We start from the raw sequence: 12,651 nt of genomic DNA, 5'->3' as shown, positions 1-12,651 counted from the left end.
TGTATTTTCATTTATCTCATGCATAAATATAACATGATTCCAAATGTCTTGGCTGAGCAAATTTTTAATATAATAGTTCTATGAATGGTTAAAAAATTAAGACAATCAACTCTTAATTATTCAGAACCTAATTGTTTTGTTGGTGAATTATTGTGTATTTATCTTCTTTTTCTCCCTCAGGTTTGTTTGCATTTTAACAAGGCTATTGATCATCAGAACTAATATTAGAGGGTTGGCAAAGGAAACAAAAGGGAGGAAAAAATAAATTCAATCATCCTTCTACTTCTTGTAGAAGAATAAGTGTGTGAGCGGGGAGGTTGCATCTAATGGATAAAATGAAGTTTGAGATTACCTGCAGAAATTATTATGCTTTCCTTGTATTCTTTTTACCATGAATAATAAAGACCAGTGGGTTATCTTTACAAGTCTACAGCTTACTCTACCTACCTCCAGATGGAACTACCACAAACACAAATAACCTTCTTTTTTTTCCCCAAGAGTGCGTTCTTTCTCTTCTCCAGGCTATATACCTCCAGTTCCTCCACCTGTTACACATGTAGCATAGTTTCTATAGTCATAGGAACAATATAGTCCTTATTATGTTTGTTACCTTTTATAGATGCCCTTTGGTTTGCCCGTGTCAATCTTAAAATGTGGTGATCAGAACCAAATACAATAATAGTCCAGATGTGTTCTTACTAATGGAAAATACATTGGAACTAGCACCACTAGCATTCTAGATATCATACTTGCATTAATGCAACCTAACTTGGCTTTAACCTTTTTTCCCCCATCCCCATTGGCCTCAGCATCACATTATTGCCTCATATTAAACTCCCAATTTTAAAAAATATCAATTATTATTAAGTTGTATTTCCTGTATTTTTTGCTCATGCAACTTATTTTTCCTTATTCACATCTCAGACTTTGATCTTTGTTAAGTTTCATATTGCTATTTTTGATCCTTCCAGGCTCTTGAGATCTCCATAGATCCTAACCCTGTCACCACATACAGTTGCTTTCACTTCCAGATTCATGACATCCCAAAATTGATAAAAATGTTTTCTCTGTTTCTGAGGTGTGCTCACATCCCTCTACACTGATTCCAATTAGTCTCTATGGACTTGATTTCTCAAACAATCATGGATTCATCCAATTGTGGTATCATTCAGCCTGCATATCCAAGACTATCATGAGGGGCTTTGAACAATTTCTGACTGAAATCTATGTTCATTGTGTCAATAGGGCTTCTCTGTTCTACCCGTCAAATAATCTTACCAAAAAGTGAATTGAGATTAGTTGGTTGGTTTCCAGTTATAACTGTTTTCCTTTCTAAGGGTTCATCTATTTAAAAACTGTTCCAGAATTTTATTCAAGACTAATATTCACTTATCTTTTATTTCTGGAGTTGGACATCCCCCTTCAATCATGAGAGTATTTGAAAATCTCCTAGCTTTTGGTGCATCCTCCATCCCTTATGATTCTTCAGAGTTCAAACTATTCAGCAATCTCCCTCCCCTCTTCCCCCTCCCCCTCTTCCCCTTCCCCTTCCCCTTCTTCCTCCTCCCCCTCTTCTCCTCTCCCTCTCCCCCCCACATTCTTTTTCTACTCTATCACAGATACTTAAACTCATTCAAACCTGTTAGGAGTTCTCTCTTACTTATTGCACCACTCTAGAGGCATTGTTTCTCCTGTAACCATCTTTGATCTGCCATTTTCAGTGTGGAGATTGTTCTTATCGATAAGTAGATGGAAGAAAATTGGATTCGAGTAGTGATCTAGAAATCCTAGGAAATGTTAGACATGGCAACAGACTTATTTGAAATGTAATAACAAAAGGATCCTGGAAAAATTCCAGCTGATAAAGCATCTTTTGAGCAGTGTTGGTGGTTTAGCATGGTGATTGACTAGAACCCAAAAGGACTGGTGGCATGCTGTGAAAGAAATGCCATAATTGCAAGGAATAACAAATCTGTATTTTGATGTTGCTTTTGAAACCTGTGGTCTTTGAACCATAAAACCTGCCACTTAGGAATGAATAAAAACACTGCTTTGCCCACTTCTACCTGACACAGTGTTCTTGAGGCTTAGTTCTAACCATTGCAATCTTTTATCTTAAAGCAGAATCACCTTATGAATAGGAATATCAAGTGATTAGATCCATTTATAGCTGTCAGTGAGACATTGGGCAAGACAGTTAATATTCTTGGAGAACTAGTTTCACAACCCTAAGTAAATAGATGAGTAATTTCCACCACATAGGATTTGAGGTTATGGGATAGAAAGAAATATATGACATTTATATGGTGAGGGGGTTGTTCCTTTCCAGGTCTATGTATAAGCCAACATTTCACCTGCACAATATTTCACCTACAAAGTTTATTTTTGTACTAAGATAAGTTATCTAGTTATTTTTAGCAATTTAAAAAAGTTTTCAGCTACAAAAACCTGGGGAAATTGCCAATTTTAAAAATTGTTTTCTAATTTCGACCATGTATGAAAGTATGACCTAACTTTGAATATCATGCTATTTTTCTGTGGGATCATGAAAGTAGCATTGGGCTAGGAGTTAGAAGGCCTGCGATATAGTTACAATTGACTTATAGGCGGGCTAAATTTGAGCAAGTCGTCTAGCTTCTTTGACCCTTAGTTTCTTCATCTATAAAGAGGGAACAATTATACTTGTCTTTCCTATTTTCAGGATTGTTGTGAATTAATTACAGGAAAGATAAAGGATGCAAAAACTACTGTACAAATGGAAGCAATTGCTGCTATTATTATTTTGCAGTCAGGCAGTGAAAGCTATTTTAAATAACAAGGTGCGTTTCAAAGATCTTCAAGGTCCTGTCCGAGTTTGAAAAAGGATTTGTGAGCACTAAAGTTTAAAAATAGTGACTGATCCCTCCCTCCCCTCTCCCATTTTCATGAATACACACACCCTATTTGATTCTATAAGAGAGTAGTTTGTTTCTGTTCAAAGCTGATTGGCACATAGTAAACATTTAATAAGTGCTTTTTAACTCATTTTTGTAAGAGGGAAAAAAAAAACCCTCATGCCCTGAGGGTTTAAAGTGGTTTGTTCAGTATCACCAGGTAGTTAGTGACAGGGCTGGGATTCAAATCCAGATCATTTACCCACAATTTCAGCACTCTCTCTAGTACATCATACTTTCTCAACACATCTCTCCATCATATCTACAAACTCTTCATGAGACACTTAGGCAGCCCTTTCATTTTATGAAAGGGGGCCCTAGGGCTCATGGGAATGGAGGCACCCATCCAGGGGTCACATATTTATTTAAAAACAACAGCATTAAAAAGTGTCCCCTAGGGCAGCTAGGTGGCGCAGTGGATAGAGCACTGGCCCTGGAGTCAGGAGGACCTGAATTTGGGTCCGGCCTCAGACACTTAACACTTACTAGCTGTGTGACCCTGGGCAAGTCACTTAACCCCAATTGCCTCACTAAAAAAAAAAATAGTGTCCCCTATTGTAGCTTCTGCAGTTTGCTCTGCAGGGGGCAGCCTAGTTGGTTATCTTCTATCTTGGTTCTGGTTCTTAATAATGGTACTTTTAATGGAAACTTTAAAATATGCATACATACATGCATGTATTTATACATACTTTTGTTTTTATCATAGTCGTTAATGAACATATTCCTGTTCCTTCCAACCACCCCTCTGACCCCTTCCTTTGTTAATTGTTATTTATTTATTTATTTTGGTGGGGCAATGGGGGTGCCCAGGGTCACACAGCTAGTAAGTCACAAACACACAACCTGTCCTAAGTAAGTGTCAAGTATCTGAGGCCACATTGGAACTCGGGTCCTCCTAACCACAGGGCCAGTGATTTGTCCACTGTGCCACCTAGCTGCCCATTGAAACTTCCTTTGTTAAGAAGGGAGCTAGTGGCACAATGGATAAAGTACTGGGTTTCTGTTCAGGAAGTTGATGTTTCATTTTTTTCAGTCATGTCCCACTCTTTATGACCCCATTTGGGGTTTTCTTGGTGTCATTTCCTTCTCCACTTCATTTTACAGATGAGGAACTGAGGCGTGAACAGGGTTTAAAAAAAGAAACAAAACAAGATAAAACAACCTATGATAATGTATATGACTTTCTACTCTAGCAGCACCCACCTTTTTGCCATGGCTGGAGATATGTCTTCTTATCTGCTTTCCGGTACTATTTTATTTTTAGTTTTCCATTTGCTCAGTTCATTTTAAGTATTTCCTCATGTATGTTGTTGGAGCCATTGTGTACATCATTGTTTTCATTTTATTTCTGTCAACATCAGATATTCCCCAAATCATGATAATCCTTTTCCCCATTATGGTCATCTCTGTTTCAGAAGGAGTAATCAAAACCTCAGGAAAGAAAGGCTTTGTTGATTGAAACAAACAAGCCAACAATTTGTCCTAAGTTGGGAAAGTTGATCTCCGTAAAACGCTAATGGGGCTTTACTATTTAAAAAACTTGATTATAAAGGCCCAATGAAGAGAAATCTTCTTCAGTGTCATTGGAAGCACAGAGATGTTGCTTCAATTATTTACCGACTAATGTTTTTTAGATCAGTATTTCCTTAATTTATGCAGTTTGGAATTAAAATGAGATTGTATGTCTTAGTCGATCACTGACCTCCTAATGAAAATTGTGTTCAAGAACTTAGGTGATTTATGAGAAACTGTCATGGTTTAGAACCACAAAATGAAGAATTATACAAATTTACATCATATTACATGGTTTTAGGAAACATGGGGAAAGAATGAATTCATTTAATAAACATTGTTAAGGACCTGTTTTTCACTTTCCTGTCAATGGAATGTGTGCTCCTTGAGTGGAGAAAACTTTTTGCTTTTGTCCCCACACCCTGCCAAGTTCTTGGTACATACTAACTGCTTAATACTTGCTTACTCTATTGAATTGAATTGAGTTGTAATTCACTGTGCTATGGGCTGAGGAAAGGTAAAAGGAAACATGAGAAGTAACATAGTTTAGCTGAGCTATGGAACAGAAGTCAGAAGAATTGTTTTGTTTTTGTTCTTACACATCTAACTCTCCTACTTCCTCCAGAAGGTCGGATTTTAGCTGATATTTGAAAGAAGCCAGGTAGGTTAGTGGGTAGAGGTGAGGAGGAAGAGCATTCCAGGCATTGGGAACAACCAGTGAGAATGCATACAGTGAGAAGAACAGCATGGAGATGTGTGTCACTGGATTATAGAGAATGGGAAGGGGGAGTAAAGTGTGAGAAGACTGGAAAGGTAGGAAGGGGCCAGATTATGAAGAGCTTTAAGAGTGGATAGAGCACCGGCCTTGGAGTCAGGAGTACCTGAGTTCAAATCTGGCCTCAGACACTTAATACTTACTAGCTGTGTGACCCTCGGCAAGCCATTTAACTCCAATTGCCTCACTAAAAAAACCAAAACAAACAAAACAAACAAAAAGCAAGAGTGAAACAGGATTTTATGTTTGATTCCAGAGGTAATAAGTGACAGGTTTATTGAATAGAGGAATCATATGGTCAGATCTGCACTTTAGGAAGATCACTATTGGTATTTTAGTGGTGGGTAGACTGGAGTGGGGAGAAACTCGAAGTAGGAAGGACAACCACAAGGCTATTATAATAGATAAGAGTGAGGGTAATTCGCCCTCCTGGTGAGAAAGGTTGGTTCTCATGCTCTTTGAATTTGGGAAAGCATTTCATAACATCCTCTGATTTCCAGCCCCCCTAACCACCTTACTCAAGCTGTGCAAAACTTTTGGAGTTATCCCAAGGAAAGGATAATTTCACACATGTGTGTATCGCACTCTTACAGGCTCCAGTGACTGTCAGAATTCAGTGCAACTCAGCTGATTGTCAGCTCTTGAAGGCTCTTTTTAGAATTGCTTCTCTGGTTTCCTGGGTGATGTGCTTATTGGCACTCATGTGAGAACAATAGACAAATTCGTATCTAGGAGTGTGAGCTGTTCCAGCATAGCAAGGAATGGAATCACTATACTCCATGCTGCAATCGAATTAATTTATAGGATAGGAATCATGCGTGGGTTCATGGAGTGACTATAATGTATTAAAATGAACGATTAAAACTGAATGTCTATGGGGAAGTTGGATCATAACATAACATGTTAAATAAACCCTCTTTCTAACTTAGCAACAAACTTTGTAACCAATACCTAGAGGCTAATCAGGGGGTAATAGAAAGCATATGGATTGGGATTAACATAACCAAGTAATAGACAGAAAAGTTTCTATGGAGTAGGTGAAAAGTTAAACTTTTGGTTGACAGGATTATAACTGTGTTTAATAGGCAATCAATTAAATCTCTCAAGATTTTATTCAATGGGCATTTTTAGATACTTACTTTGCCTGGAGCTAGAGAAAATAGCAAAGAGTCCTTGCTTTTAAGGAGCTGACATTTTCTCTGGGGTGATACAACATGTATACAAGTAAATAAATACAAAGTAATATGAGGAAGAAAGGGTAGGGGTAGGGTGAAGAAATGTTTCTGATGGGGAGGGAAGCACCTGAGTTGACCTTTGAAAGAAGCTAGGTGGCACAGTGGATAGAGAGCTGGGTCTGGAATCAGAAAGTAATCTTCTTGAGTTCAAATCTGGCCTCAGACACTTATTAGCTGTGTGACCCTGGACAAGTCACTTAATCCTGTCTGCCTCAGTTTCTTTTTCTGTAAAATGAGCTGGAGGAGGAACTGGCCAACTACTCCAGTATCTTTGCCAAGAAAACCCCAAATGGGTTCACAGAGTCAGATACAGATGAGAAATGATTCAATGACAAACAACAAAGGATTCTGAAAGGTAGAGGTGAGAAAAGAGTGATCCAGACAGAGTATAAATTCAAAATTCCACAGGTGGGAGATGCAATTCTGAGTTATGGTTTAGCTAAAATGTGTATTCTGAATTGGGAGTTCTCCATACACTCCAGTGGCTCTTGGAGTGTGGGAGGGGAAAGGATGTGGGCAGTGTTTTCCAAGGACAAAGGAAGGTAGGGAAGCAAAGACACTTTATGGTTCACACTTTCTGGTTCACACTTTCTGGTCCTAGCTGATTGTTAAACAGAGTTCATCATAGCTGTCCTTCTTCAGGTGACCTTGATGTCATCTCAACTCCTTCAGCAACTTCTGATATGCTTCCATAAATCTTTTATAGTGACCTCTGTGATTAGGAGAAATGAGCATCTCCCTACCTATGGCATTCTTTTAGGTTAGAAACATCACAGAAATTGCCTGACTTTTTTCTTCTCTCTGACTTGCCAAGGTCTTTGGGAGATTCAGAGGGTAGAGGTGGCAAGGAAATCAATGGATAGAGTGCTGCACTGAAGTTAGGAATACTTAAGTTCCAATTTGGTTGCAGATTCTGACAAGCTGTGTGACCCTGGATAAGTTATTTAACTTTTGTCTCAGTTTCTTTAAATGTAAAATGGGGATAAGGGGGTGGCTAGGTGGCGCAGTGGATTAAGCACCGGCCCTGGATTCAGGAGGACCTGAGTTCAAATCCAGCCTCAGATACTTGACACTTACTAGCTGTGTGACCCTGGGCAAGTCACTTAACCCCCATTGCCCTACAAAAAACAAAACAAAACAAACAAACAAACAAAAAATGGAGATAAAATGACACCTCCCTCCCAGGGTTGTTGTGAAGATCAAATGAAATAATTATAAAATACTACATAAAGTTTGTTATTGTTATTATTATTGACATTTCAATAAAATTCTACTTTCTTACAATTTAAAGAATAATTTATACATGTATCAAGGTCATCCTTGAATAATATATCAGAAGAAAACAGGAAGGCTTTCACAAACAGTTTTCTCTAGCAGAGGACATTTTTATAGGTATTCAGTGGTCTAAAAAAATATAAGCTCTCGTGATACTTGCTTTGTAACTATAGAAACATTTAACTTAGATCAAAATTCCACTTTAAAAAATATCATATAAAAATCCTTTAATGATGCAATGATATAGAAAGCTTCGTTCAATCCTGTGATTATTCCAGTATGTTTCATGAGTTCAGCAAACTCTGCATAGAAGTGGGCTTCCTTAGGGAGAGTTGGAAAGAGTTACTGGATACTCCACTTTTTTACAATTTAGTCAAGGTGTTTTTTATTGTGTACACAAGAAGAGAACTGAGCCATGGGCATATGAGCAGCCATGTTTTCCAATCAAGGAAAGTATGGCTGAGGAATTTATGGTCTTTCAACTGGGCTGAGAAGACAAAGGATAAATTTGGAGTGGCATAGAGTTGAAACAAATGGAAATTAGTAATCTGAATATTGAATGCAAGTAAGGAGATTGATGGAGTTACAGTGAATGGGGCTTGGTGATTGAGTTTTGATTGGAACATTCTAGGAACAAGTGGTGAAAGCTAAATAGGTACTTTACATTGCCCTGCTTAGACATAGCATTTATTCCCAGGGGGATACGTTTCCCCATAGTCTCTGGTCAGTTATGTGCTAGTCTATTCACTGTCTTTTCAGTAATGTCAAGATTTCTAGAAACATAATAAAAGGAGACAGACCTATTGTCTTGATTCCACAATGTTCCTATTTGTAGATGTTATCGTTCTAGTTTCATCCAGTCTCAGAACATTGTAGAGCCTTCTAAATGAACCATATTCTCATTCAAAAGAGTTGAGGAAGAAAAAATCCCCAAATGGATATAAATACCTATTAGCCAGGCTGATATGTAGTTAAATAGACAGCTCACTGAGTTGATCCATCAGTACACCCTTTCTGAGCAGACACCATAGACTGATAATGAATAGGAAACAGAATTGAACAGGATGAGAAGAGTGGGCCAGATTGCATTTAGAAAGTTGTACAGTGCTTTGAATGGCCTTGAAGGTTTTTCCTGAAAAAAAAAATCCATATTTTAAATGTTAGTCATCTTCTGGTGATGCCATATTTCCACCAAATATGGTATACCATAGTCTGTGAAGAATGCAAACTGAAGGTTACCTAAAAGTGATGGAGAGACAGACATAAGGTGGTCATAAGTAGATGGACATTTTAGGAACAAAGAATTACTCCAAAGTAATCATACGATCAGAAAAAGATATGGACCAATATTATATCAAGAATAAAGTATGGGCACCCTGTGTGCTGTGTTGATACATATGTAATACAAGAGACTTGGGGAAAAGCTCCCATCATACTGGATGTACTTCCTATGGAAGATTTATGGGAGAGCATCGATAAGAGTTATAAGCAGATGAATTTTGGTTATGTACAATTAGGAGTACTGCATTGATGAGATAACAGATCTACTGACTTAGTGAAGTCAGGATGTGGTAAAAGAATAGAATTTGACATCTGAAGTCCTGCTTTGCATAGCTCTGTGGGTACCTTTGTGAATTTATGCAAATTCTTTAACCTTGCTAGTATTCAGTCTTCTGTGTAAAATGAAGTGCTGGAAAAGGTCTTCATTTTTGAGATATTATTTTAAAACATAAATGAGTGTTGTGTTTTGTCAAAAAAACTTTTCTGCATCTACTGACATAAAAGGTAGCAAAATATAGTGGAACAAAACACTAGTTTTGGAGCCACAGGACATGAGTTCAAATTCTGCCTCAGTTACTTATTACCTTTGTGACTTGGAGCAGGTCATTTTACTTCTCTGGGACTCAATTTCCCCATATGTAAAATGAAGAGGTGAATTATATGACTTTGAAGGTCCCTTCTAGCTCAAGGTCTATGATCCTATGGTTATATAATCTCCAAGGCCTCTTCTATTGATAAATCCTATGTTATTTTTCACATCCTTGCAGAGCAATTGACTTCCTCCCAAGGCTGAACTTCTGTTCCAAAACAGAAGGCTTTTAAAACAAAGTGAATAAACAGCTTATCAGTGATGAAAGTTGAAGTTGAAATGAGAGTAGAAAATATGTTAAGAAAATGGAGATTGCATAGTCTTCATAAGGACTTAAAAATTCAAGGTAATGTACTCATTTAAACCAATTCTTTTTGTAAGGACAATCTTAACAGTTCAAAGTACCAAAGAATTTGTCAAAATAGCTTTTAAGAAAATGAGGGAAAAGACATGGTGCTTAGAATATTAAAACATAGTTAAGAGAGAAGGTACAGATGCCACACTTTGATAGCACCTTCCCTAAGTCCCATTGGAAAATTAGAAAGAGAGGCATAGTTTTAGAAGAGAAGCAATCTCAGTATAACCAGGGGAATGAAGCAAAGACTAATAATTATACCTTTTATGGGAAAAAGCAAGGTTAAAAGCATGGGATTAATATTGAGGGGGGAAACAGAGAAAAATCTATGAGCTCATTTAAAAAAAAAAACCAGTAAGATGGGCAATAAATGAAAACAAATTATATTAATATTTCATATTTCCCTTCCAGTGGTTTTTGAATTAGCAGATAATAACATTGCTCTCCATACGGGTTTTACAAAGCTTTGGATGCAGTATCTTTGGAGTTCAATGGACTTGAAGAAAAGCTGTTGAGTGTGTTGAAATCTGGCTGACTAAGCAAAGTCTAATGATAAATGAGAGTGATCCATTTGGAGGTGGGAAGTAGCTGGTGGGGTGCCTCAGCAGTTGGTATTAGCTATAGTTGTAATTAGCATTTTTATTAGTGAATTAGAATGAGGAATAAACATCAAATTAATGGAACAGCTGAAAAAATTGAAGCAGAAACTTTACTTTGTAGCACTGGGAACAGAAGAAAATATAGGGAAGTCAAACACTGAGCAGTCAAGGAGAAGAGGGGGAAAACAACAACAGCAAGCAGGAGATGCAGCTTTATAAGATAATAAATCATCCCCAAAGATATTCATCTGAAATGCAGTTATAAAATGGGACAAATATGCATAACAATGACACAAATAGCCCAGTGGCTAAGTTGCAGATAGTAAACTTGGGAGTTGTGAATTTTGAATCAGTTCCTGCCACCTTCGATAAATTAATTTACCTGTCTTGGTGCAGTACAGATGTTGAGAATAGTTTCTCTTCCATAAACTGAAAGTGCTAGAATCAGACACTTATCTTCCATCCTGATAAACAGATCATTTTGTTCATCAGTGCCACTAAATTCCTGAGTGGGGTTATGAAAGAAAGAAAGAAAGAAAGAAAGAAAGAAAGAAAGAAAGAAAGAAAGATAAAAGCTTTTATTAAATGCTTACTATGTGCCAAGCACTGGAGATACAAATAGGAAACACAAGTCAGTCCTTGTCCTTGGGGATCTCTTACTCCAAATGGAGGAGACAAGGTATAAAAGAAAATTCAGTCATGGCTTATATGAAAGTTCTAAGGGTACAGTGGTGGGATAAATGGTCTAGTGCTTTTGGTTACATTAGGTAGTCACAGAGAGGAAGGTCAGATGATTAGGATTGGAAGACCTTATGGGACAATAGTGAAATAGGTGGTAAGGTCTACTGGTTTTCCTTCTCATGTCAAGGCATATTGTTTTGGACTTACATATTACATTATCCTTGTGAGAAGTCAAGAAACCAAAGAAAAAGGGGAAGAGAAAAGGAGAGGATGCCTTCAGTGGGGTTGGGGCTTCCTCTGCCAAATCTCTCTGGAAGAGTTAAAAGACTGGCTTGAGGGAGGATAGGAGAAGAGGAATAAAAAGAAGGAAGGATACCCGTGGTGGTAATGGGGCTTCCCATCATTTGGCTAAAGGAAAGAAAGAGAAGTCAAAAAGGAAAGAAAGAGGGGGGAAAGAAAGACAAAACCAATTTTAAAATGTTTCATGATATTAATAAAATGAAATTCAGGCAATTATTAACTGAATATGAAGTGGCAGAGGACTGCTGTACTTTCATCTGCTCACACATGTGGGCCCTACCATCCTGGAAGACCATGGTGGCGATAAACATTTAGTGCGACTGGTTCAATGAGAAAGGTTTAAATTTCTCTGTAGTAATTATACTAACTACTCTTCAGGCAGAGCTATTTCAATTAAATTCTGTTTAGTTCAATTCAATAGATATTAATAAAACGCCTACTAGGCATAGAGTACTGCTAGGTGCTGGGAAAGATGAAAATTTTTGATAAGACACACTTTTCATTTTGTTTATAATATAGTATGGATATAGAGCATACTCGGTGTAAAACTAAGTGCTATGTAAGGTCTGAAGGGGAGAAGGTTGTTACTGCAAGAAGTCATCAGAGAAAGTTTCCTGGCAGAGTTGCTTTTCAGTTGGCATTTGAGGAATGGGTAGGAAATCAACAGGCAAAGAAAAGGAGGGAGGATTTTCTGGGCATAGGGAATAGTGTGAGCAAAGGGAAAGAGCTGGGAAAGTGCAGAACCTTTTTTTGTTGGAAGAAAAATGTTTCTGCTTATATTGATCATAGAATAAGTAGAGAAAGGTAATATGAGACGAGGCTGAAAAAAGTAAATTGGAACCTGACTGAAGAACCTAGAAGGTTATAGGGCATTTGAACTTTGTTTGGGAGGCAACGAGGTACCATTAAAGGGTTTTGTGGCAGATTTGTGGATAAAGAAAATAAGCATGACAGTAACATGAAGAATGGGTTGGAAGGAGAGAGTAAAACGTGGGAAGATCTATTAGGGAGATAGTTCTAGAAAAAGAGACATCCCATAACTTTAACAGAAACCTTTTTTTCTCATTTCTTGATAGAATTTGAGTATTTGCCTTTTGTCCTCCTTCATAAGAGGCT

Source organism: Dromiciops gliroides, chromosome 4 (assembly GCF_019393635.1).
Source record: "Dromiciops gliroides isolate mDroGli1 chromosome 4, mDroGli1.pri, whole genome shotgun sequence".
In the NCBI taxonomy this organism is placed as follows: Eukaryota; Metazoa; Chordata; class Mammalia; order Microbiotheria; family Microbiotheriidae; genus Dromiciops; species Dromiciops gliroides.
Note: the sequence above shows the minus strand (reverse complement) of the source record.